Here is a 10447-nt window from a genome sequence, read left to right on the forward strand (position 1 = left end):
AAAAAAAAAAAAAAAAAAAAAAAAAGGTATAGTTTCACGTCGGCCGTTGCACCGGCCAAGCGATCGCGACTTGGTCGGCAGACGAAAAACTATTGGGTAATCGCAATTAAAGTGTGGCGGGAGCGAAGAAAAGACGGTGGGGAAAAAAAAACAAGGAAACAGAGTAAGAGACGTAATAGCAAAGAGATTTCGACTGAGTGAATTTTTATAGAAAACGAAAAAAAAAAATTTCTAAACAGCACCCACCCTATATACGGCCCTGACGATCGAGATCGTACTATCCACAGAGCATAATGCAACGAGGCTGTAGCAGAGCTTTGATACGAATGGAATTTTGTTACAGGGTTAAAAAAGAAAATAGACGTTCCGATTCCAAATCCAATATGGCCGACTGCGCCTTTCAAGAAAACAATGACGGTTGTCAACAGTTGCGGTATAAGAATCATTTGAAAGTCATTCCACCTCGTTGGCAAATAAGCGCAAACGATAATCCCGCGCAACGTTATATCGCCATTTGAATTTCCCACTGGGTTAATGAGTCCGTGATAAAACCAAAGGAATCCCCCGAAGCCCATAACGTGACCTTGCACGAGCAAGAGCAAAAGATTCGATCGAGTCAGGCTCGGCTTTAATTATTCTGCGTAAGTCGTACAATTATACGACAATAGGTTATACAATTTTCCTTCGCGTACCTTCCAACCTCTCTTCCAAGGGTGGGCGCCACCGCTCGTAGTAATCGTAATAGTAGGCCACACTGTATACCGACATCAATACCTTTTTGACAGACCACCCGTCATACCCGCGTACTCGTTACATAACGCGACAAAAATTCAAATCGCTTTTAAACCAATGATACAAATTCCCGAGCCACGGCGCACGTTTTAAGACTTCAAAGTTACGATTACGAAAGCGTCGCTTACTTTTTTCGGTTACCATCCGATTACCTAATCCTTATCGCCGGTCATTCTTATGACCACCTAGCTAACTCTAGAGGCACATAATCAAGCCGGATCGTGCGCCCGACAAAACAAGACTCCCATGTAGCCGTTAGCAGGCTCGTTTACGTAGCGACCCGAACGTAACAGTGGAAAAGCAGTGGTTCCGATCCGAAAACGTATGGCGAAGAGAGACGAAAAAAAAAAAAATATTGCTCGATACGCGACGATATAAGCAGTAAAGGTATTGCATAAATACACAACCGATATTACGAGACACAGGTTATATACGGAAAAATCGTCGCTTGGACCGTATGAGCAACGAATGAAAAATCATCATAATTATTCCGCACTGTTGTTCCAGACTGTGTGACGCTTAAATGGAAACCGATCGGATGGTATACACGGTGATACCGTAATAGGGTATTTAGCTTTCATGGCGAAATATGAAAAGTGTCATTGCGATGGCTAGTCGAGGTTAAGTTGCAGAAGAGAACGTTACGAGAAGGTTCTATGGTTGCGAGAGGGGGCGAGGGAGGGATTAGAGTCGCCTAATGTAAACTGAAAAAGGAAACGTTGAATTGTGTAAACATTAGGAGGTACCTAAGTGGAGTTAGTACGAAGAGAGTATATGTATGTCGTGACGATGTAAAGGGGTCAGGGTAATGGTTCACGGTGAAACAATCTGTGCCAGTGTTCTGGCTCCCTTACAGATTTTGTGTGCAGGTCAGGACGCTGGATGCATGATAAACAATACAGTAGACGCTGCGCAGAGAGAAGCGACGGGAGTAAAAGTTCGAGATACGATGAAGGCGAGTATCCATTATTCATCATTGACAGTCTATATACAGAGACGTTATTTGGGTGGGAAATTTGCCAACGAGATTCGGAAAACTCGTATTCTTTTGCGCCCTTAAACCGCAGAGTTGCCAAATAGATTCTTACTGATTCGATTTTACATGACAGCTATCATATCTGACTGGTATCTCCAGGATGGATATGCATTTAATATGAAACTCCAGCATATCCGTATAAAATCCTATTCCCTGGACTAATACGATTTTTATCGATTTTTATGACATCGAGCCTTCGTATATACGTAATTACGTGTAATAAAGCAGCGTATTATACATAAACATTACCTTTTATCAGTGTTGTTTCTTTTTATATCAATAAATTGACTTTATGATTTTATCGTCTATCTTCAGATAAGAAAATTTTTTTTTTCGTACGAATCAAATAAGTATCTTACATACACGCACTGTAGTGGTCGGTATTGTCATTGACGTTTTTAGGAAAACAAATTTTTTTTCAGTGTCCATTTCAGTTTTGGTCATAGCAAATTTCAGAGTAATTAATTCTTAATCGAATTCTGCATCGACGTTTCGGCGTTCCTCGATGTTTGTGCAATGGAGGTAAAGGCGAATCTCTAATTGCGACGACTTAGGTTAATTAAAACGTACACGCGGTATTCAATCTATTCCATAAAAGAGTGATGTTAATAGCACCGTAAATGATTATACAGTCACGTCTGTCCGACGACAGGAAAGCGGTGGTATTATCGCGCCCATTATGAAGGCTGATGCACAACAAAAGGTAATGTAGAGAGACGACGGGAGAGGAATCGCAAACACTCGTACGGTAAGACCGAAGCCGTTGCGCAAAGTCGCCAGGATGCAAACGTAACGCGGAGCGTGAATAAAACAATAGCACAGGGTGACACTCAGTGGTAACTTTGCATTATTAATATAAAAGAAAATAATAAAAAGAAAGAGCGGCGATCGAATCGTCATACGTGAAATTCGCTGAATACGCCGCTATTGTCGCGCGACGGTATACAATGCCAAGCAGAAGTCTTAAGAAACACACAACAAGCGAAACGAAAGTGCAGCGTGTATTTCGTCACGACAAAACACGAACGTAACAGGAAAAGAGTACAGCGACAGTATTCGCAAGTTGCGACACGAATTCGAAAGCTCGACAAGGCGACGAATCGATCAAGTTAATATCGCCCAAATCAATAAACCAATGAAGGTATCGAAATGAAACGTTAAACTTACCGAATTCCCGGCCAACGATTGGAAATAGACCCAAAAGGAAAGCACTTTTCACACACTAGTTTAGCACGGGTTGTCGAAAGTTATTATTAAAAAGAAGAACCAAGAATAACTGGCAAAAATACAAAATTCACTTAATTCACCGTGCGACACTTAAAAAAATTTTTATATTTACCGCCATAAGGGTGAAAAGCACTGTTACTAGAATCCCGATCCACGCACACCACCGTCGACAGCATAATAAAAATGTCCGAAGTCCGTCCGCGATCACCCGGGTAAAATCACAGAATTAAATAACAGAACAGACCCGAGCGCATTTATTTAATTCAGTTTGCCAATGAACACTGAACATTTTCGACCGGCGCTCGTCGCTCACTGTAAACAGCGCAAACAGTACGAACAGTGAGAGTGGGCTCGAAGAAGCGATAGAGGACTGGCCCGAAGTGACAGGGTGGGATTTCCAGGTATACCAGACTAGACTAAACCGAAGAGAGAGACAGTGAGAAGGGACGGCGGAGCGCGCGCGAGAGAGAGGGAAGGAAAACACGTGTTCGAGTCTGCGTAGAAGTGAAGTTCTACATAAGTAATGCTCGCTCGGTGTCCAAGACAAGACTGAACTCGCTCAACTGAATTCAGTAGCGATTTCGTGGTGCTCCAATCAGGATTGACTACGCCGCCGCCTGTTGGCTTCATCCTATCTATGGCATCTCTATTGCTATGTTCCTCCGTCTCACTTTTTTGTGTACTACATCTACAGACAGACATAATACAGATTAGACGGTGCTCTTTTTATCCGTATTCTTTTGCCTGCTTGAATAAGCTCTGACCTGATGCGAATTGTATGTCTCTGTCCGTACCTTCAAAAGGCGATCTCTTTCCCTTCTTCTTAACTCTTTTTTGTACCAACTTCAAAAAGGGATAAGGATTACGTCTATCTGCTTCCCGTTCATTTTTCCGGTCGTGTCTCGAAGCTGACAGAGCAATGAAAAATTGTATTTTATCCAATTACCCAAGGTAGTTGGATTCTGTGGATCTTAAAAAAAAAACGATTTTTAATTTTCACATTTTTTTAAAATCAACTTTCGTATTTATGAAAATGCTTTAAATATATTTTCCCTACAGTACTTCCACAGGTTCTACGTGTCCTTGTATCGTAATATTATTCCAAGAACTAGTTTTCCAAATCATCATAATTACTCAAGTACACAGAGTATCAATATCCTTTACTAACAATGCATATATCGCATTCTAAATGAACGAAGTCCCAAAATACGGTCTATAGGGATTTACAAAATTGCTCCTAAACTTATCGACAAATCTAAAGCTCGTGAACTCCGATAGCAACTGCACGAGGAAAAATTGTGCCGCTTCTCATCGACAGTTAGAAGCAATGGCACCAACAAAGACATGAGAAAAGTACCTAGCGCCATTAGTGCTTTACGATCGAGTTTCAACTGTCAGACAAAATCCCATAAAAATAGCGAAAACTGCTCTCAGCTCGGAGCAGCCAAGAGCAAAGAAACCCGAGTAAGAGCGACACACATCGATTCGAAATCCCAAGAAGCTGGAGTACACAGAGACATCAGACAGTACTTAAAAAATTTACAAAACATTGACCCAGGTAAGTATCTACCCAAGTACCCACATTGGTACCACGTAATAATATCGAATATAAAAAATCCTCAAAACCCACGCGTTCCCATGGAACCCGACTGTAAAACGTGCTCAAATTTTTTCCGAAACATCCATAAAAACATTATCCGGCTAAAAGTGCTATATATAAAACCGCAAAAGATAGCATTGGCAATAGCGAAAAAGAAAGAGGTCACGTTAAAGCAAACAAAAAGTCGCAAGCACCCATGACGGAGACGTTTCTCGAAGGGTTCGAGAACCTCGTCGAAGGTTAACGTAGGCGCACGCTAGTTTGCCAATTGGTAATATTCCACGAGGGCTATCGGTAAAACGGGATAACGTTAGGGATTTGGCGTGAAGGCCTCGCGGCAATGAAAATAAGTCTTACATTCACCGGAACGACTGTACGCGCGGCTAACGACGGTTAGCCATTAATGGAGCCGATCGAGGATCCAGGGTCTCGTACATTAAGACAGTTAGGACAAAGGTCTTTGCAATTATTTTTAAATCACGAGACCCTCCAGCCTATCTAATAAGGCCTGGTATCCATGTAACTTTTATGACGGACGCACGTGCCAATGCCCGAAGACAGATTTCGTCATCAGACTTGACGCTCGAAGCCGCCGTAAAGCTGTATGAAATACCAAAGTAACGACACGCTGCTTGGTCATTGAGAGACGAGCAAGAAGGAGGTACCTGAAATACGTGAAGAAACTTTTATTCTCCGGACTGAGAAACGTAAAATATCGTTGACAATGCAAAGGCCGCGCCGCGTAGCACTTTAGAAACAAATATCCAAAGCACTCATTTCCTTGAGCAATTTGACGCGACGATCGTTCGCACGAGCGCGATTTAGTTGGCAAGGACATTAGCGTGCCAGCGGACACGTAATAAGACTGTAATTTGTCGATCCTCGAACCGTAATGAAAACCGGCTTATACCTATAAAAAAAAAAGTCATCTAACTATTTTGTTATCACGATTCAAAACACACGGGTAAAACTCGATCCCACAAGATGGCCTACGTGAGGTAGAGTTTCGAAAACTTCTAGAACCTAACCTGATCCAGAAGTTTGGTTATATACATATATATACACACGTAGACATAGATTGTAGAGCGTTCACTCGTTGCCCAAGGTAAATGAACCGTGAAGTATCTTCGAGGAGTGTTCCTTGGCTCTGTGATGTACATGGGTAAAGGGTATCCATTGCCATTGAATATACATACGTAGATGCATACAAGTATTACGGCATTGGTTAGCAGCGCGCATAGTTTAAACTCGTAGATACAGTTGCACATATGTTACAAAATACAGCGATACTTTCGAGCAAGTGCCGGCGAGAATCAAGTGGTAAAGTATGTAACGTCCGTGCCCACTCAGAACGTAGAGTCGATTAGAGTGATGGCGGATGCTTGTTTATGGTGGCTCATGGGGGGCGAGAACTGCCGACGACAGCGCCGTGCTGCCATTTTATTCCGTTCGGCGCGCGCATGCGCACTGAGCGGTACTCTAGAATTTTCAAAGCGCTACGAGCAACCGTCAGGCACGGACTACGAATAGTGTAGAAAGAAAACTGTGCTATTATGATATATCTATTAACGCTATCGCGTCAAATGATCTTAGGGACTAATTTTCCATGAGCCGAAAAATGATTTCCATCTAACCAATCGGTCCGGCATAATCGATCGTTGCCATCCAAGCTGGTGGTCGATCATGGCAAGCTACAGTCCTGAATATTTTATCTGTTTGTCAGTCTCGCTTGTTTACGTATTTCGCGGATAAATGACACCAGCTAATTTCAATACACTGGATAATAAATGGTCTGGGTGTCATTCGTGCATAATAACAATCGTTATCAGTCAATGATGAGGCGATATTAGGTAAATTTGTTTAAATTCAAACAGTAGGCGTAATCGATGTAAACAGAAACGCACGATATTCATTGAAACATTCTAAATCCTAACGCACGTACAGGCATCGGGTGTACGACTTTAAAGGTCCTTTCACAATCTTACAAAATATCTCCCCCTGCCAACCCGTCTTTCCATACACTTGCGATCCTACTAACAATCGATAACCTTCGATTGATACCGTAAAGTTTGCGACATCGTCCAGCGTCTATATTTAGCACGTGCGTTGCCTACCCGGTTGCATCTCGTTGCGTCGGCCATTACTTTTGCATTCGCTGTAACACAGAAGGCAAGTCGGCAAGCTCTTGCGTAAGGCACGTATGGTATGTATGTTGGTCAAGGCAATTGGGTTACCAGCGGACAAGAATTTTCCAGCGATATTCGTTCCGATTCGCACGGGACCTTCTTATCCAGTGATTGGACTATGAATGAAAGATATATAATTAATATAGATCGTCCAGAAGCGGTGTCGAACGAATCAATACAAACAAAATAATCGATAATTATATTAAATACAGAAATAGTATACCTACCTATGTATACTCAACTTCAATGGGTCGTGCATCGTGCAAATGCCAGATGGCAGTGCTGTTATCGACTTTGTATGGGAATAGAAAAATAACAAAATGGAAGAACTAAAACAGTGAAGGCAAAGAGAGATAAGGTAACGGTTGCAGAGCCGGGTAGTATCTCGAACGTTATGCACGATTAGGAAGGAATAAATTAGGGGAAAAAAAAAAACATTTATCCATTATCGAAACCCAGACAGACTTAAGTAGAATGGAATTCGTCTTTCGTAGCAGTCATTGTCAATGGTCAACAATTTTTATCACAGCATTGACATAAGCGTCGAGGCATTGACCTATAGGCTATAACACGCAGGATCGTTACGGACTACGGGAAGATTGTTGGCAACTATGCAAAAAAAATTTTTTTCAAAAATAAATTTTGACCTCGGAGTATAAATGGGTAAAAAAAAATTGTTATTGTGTCAAAGCCAAAAAATTTTTCGAATAATTTAATCCGCGTTTTACAGCTATCTGCAATAACTGGGAGCTTCGGTGAATTATCGACAGGAATAATCGTGTTTCTATGTGCGTAGGTTGATAGCCTCGCTAACCTGACCTAACCTTAAAAGGTTTTCATGGGGTGTGAAATCAGCACGGTTTATAGTACTGAATGTATAATGCGATTTTACACCAGACTTGTACGACGACCAATAGGGAATTATTGAGGATATTTACTACGCTTTACACTATGACAGATACGGGGGAATGTTAAACCGCAGTTTCATGGAAACTTCCTACCTACCCTTTATACTGTCTGTTACCTATCCTTACTTAAAATCCCTATATATTCTCCGAGCGCTTACTAGATGCCATACCTACATTCTCTACTGCCATCGTTAACTTCTGTAACCTCAACGACCTCGATCCCTTTTCCCTTAACGACACTGAGCTCATCCCTTCCTTTTTACAGGACTCAACAATTTTTCATTTTCCTTCTTTTCTGCAGGACCTGACGCTTCTACGCTTTCTCACTCGCTGCTCCCGTCGGGTTTTACCGTATGGAAATTCCTGTGGCGCCTCAATTCGGCTTTTGTTAAATAAAAATAATCGCCATTGTTCTTTTCTTTCTCTATTTCTTTTCCTATTGACGTTTCAAATTTACATGCGGATAAAGAATATGCATGACGCAGACAGTAAATAGTATTGAGGTGGAAGCGTGTTTATTGGATCAAGTAGTGTCTGGCTTAGCTACGCGATGATCGGGAACGAGTCACGTTTGCTGTACTGGAAAATTCAATGACGTTTTTCTTTGAGAAAAATAACCTGGATGTATAATGCAGAATAATATTTTTCATCGAGCCATTTTGCCTTTTCTGTTTATCTTTGTGAAACCTGTAAAGAGAATTTCTGTGTTGGATAACTATATATATACTGTAGTCTTTATTAAAAATAATATTATCTATATGTATATTGTATACGTACGCCACGTTGAGTAATACGTGTAAAATTTGTAACCAGATCCCATTCAGCCAAAAGCGCGAACTGCCCGTGCAAAAATATTTAGACGCGATTCATCCACGCGCTTGTTTTGCAATTTATCACTCGATGACGAAAGTCACGACAATCCGGTTCACGAAGATGGTAAAACTTCCAGACGATCGTCAAATAAATGCAACGCAGTCATCGGAGCATAAAACAAAAATGAATAATAACGGAGCCCAGCTGATAGCGAGAAATACGATGCGCCTGAGGCATTAAAGGTGGATGCACACGTGAACGACTTTATCAGGGTTCCTGTTGTGAAACGTTGCATCCTTAAGGAAAGTATTTCAGGAAGGTTTGGAGTAACCTCTTCCCGGAAGAGACGTGTCATTGGAACAGACACCGTAACGTCATTTTTTTTTTCAAGAATGTAATTCAAGACGAATCCACAAAGAATCTTCCACCCGTAGGTATTACAGGATTGGGACAATTCAGTTACACGACAGGCAGACGATCAATTCGAAGATTCAGCTAAGAGATTGATAAAATTATCAGAGGGATCAGCTGATTGGACGAAGAATAATATTTTTGGATTCAACACTACACAAATAATGTATCCCATAACGAGAGTAAGATCTGCAGAAGAAGAAGCTGTCACTTTTCTCACATATATTCACATAAAGAGCTACACCATAGAGCGTGGTGCTGCGTCAATGGTGTAGAAAAAAAATATATCCAATTGGAGATGATCTAACCTTGATCGGGAGTCCAGTTTCGATGTGCACTTCAGCAGCTTTATGATGTCTTCACAAGGACGTCCCTCGTCTCATTGATCCTCTCGCACGGGAGAGGGTCCTGAAGGACCTGCTGAATTTCACGCAGCTTCACAGTTTCAGGACTCCTCACTTTGGAGGCTTTAGGATACGTTGCGAAGCTCTACCACACGGAAAATGGCAGCCCTACTGCACTCGCTCACAACGCTGCCAACCCGCGCACTCCGCGACTACGCGCCTTCGATTTTTGAATGGATTTATCGTGTTTCGCGTTCCTTTAGGGGGCCAGAATTTGACTCTTGTCTTCACTAGGGGAGCTAACAAACGCGAGCGTCCTATTTATTGCGATTTTTGGTAGCGAAAATGAGCGAGTGCCGACGCGATACACTGACAGTGTTTACGGCGCGACTACAGTTGACTCGACGAGTGCGTTTTCCGTTGGCAGTACTGATGACGATGGCTTCATTGCGAGTACGGAAAATAGACACCAGGTGGCAGGAACTGTCTGGTGTTTCTCGGATTGGTCGGTAAAAGACTAGATAAAAGTACATTATTAACTTTACATTGAATCTACTGGCAATCAATATATATTTAAATGTACTGTATATCTGTGGAAATAAAATGATTATATACATTGAATATTTTTAAATACCGGTATCCATATGATTGGAGCAGTACACTAGCGCACTCTGGGTCAGAGCTGCGGCCAAAGTTTGAAACATACGATTCCTGGTACCAACAGTAAGTCAGAATCTGTTGGTAAATAATCGATCTACGAAATAAATAATAAAAAAAACATATAACTGATAAAACATCTGAATTCGACAAACATAATTGATTGTAACGCTGTTTCGGGGCAGGCTGTAATTAAATATTATTATGAAGACGCATCTGACATTCCACAGCATAAGTAACACGAGTTATCCTTCAGGTTCGAAAACTGTGTTTTAAAGCACAACAAGCAGATGGCACTGAGCGCGTTCCCAGAATACATTCAATTATTGAAAAGTTATAAATGCATATCACATATTTGTTCTTAGATATACAATTCCCCAGTTACATTTCTGAATTTGTTTTAAAAAAAAGAAACCTATCCGAATTCCCCACAATAGCACAAAGCAGACGCTGACCGTCGAGATAGAAAATAA

The 10447-nt window shown here is 41.4% G+C and overlaps 1 long non-coding RNA gene across 3 annotated transcripts in view; it reads right to left on the minus strand.

Annotated features, from left to right (window-relative positions):
- The window catches only part of LOC112495280, a 21199-nt gene extending 11466 nt beyond the window's left edge, over positions 1–9733 (minus strand). Inside the window, exons 1-3 of one of the 3 annotated variants that reach the window (XR_003061669.1) lie at positions 9282–9733; positions 3850–4025; positions 3374–3743 (exon numbers count right to left, since the gene is read on the minus strand). This is a non-coding gene — a long non-coding RNA (uncharacterized LOC112495280). The other 2 variants (XR_003061667.1, XR_003061668.1) reach the window with 2 other exon arrangements.
- Positions 9734–10447: the final 714 nt, after the last annotated feature.

The sequence above is a fragment of the Cephus cinctus genome, unplaced genomic scaffold (assembly GCF_000341935.2).
Source record: "Cephus cinctus unplaced genomic scaffold, Ccin1 Ccin1_scaffold1857, whole genome shotgun sequence".
Lineage (NCBI taxonomy): Eukaryota > Metazoa > Arthropoda > Insecta > Hymenoptera > Cephidae > Cephus > Cephus cinctus.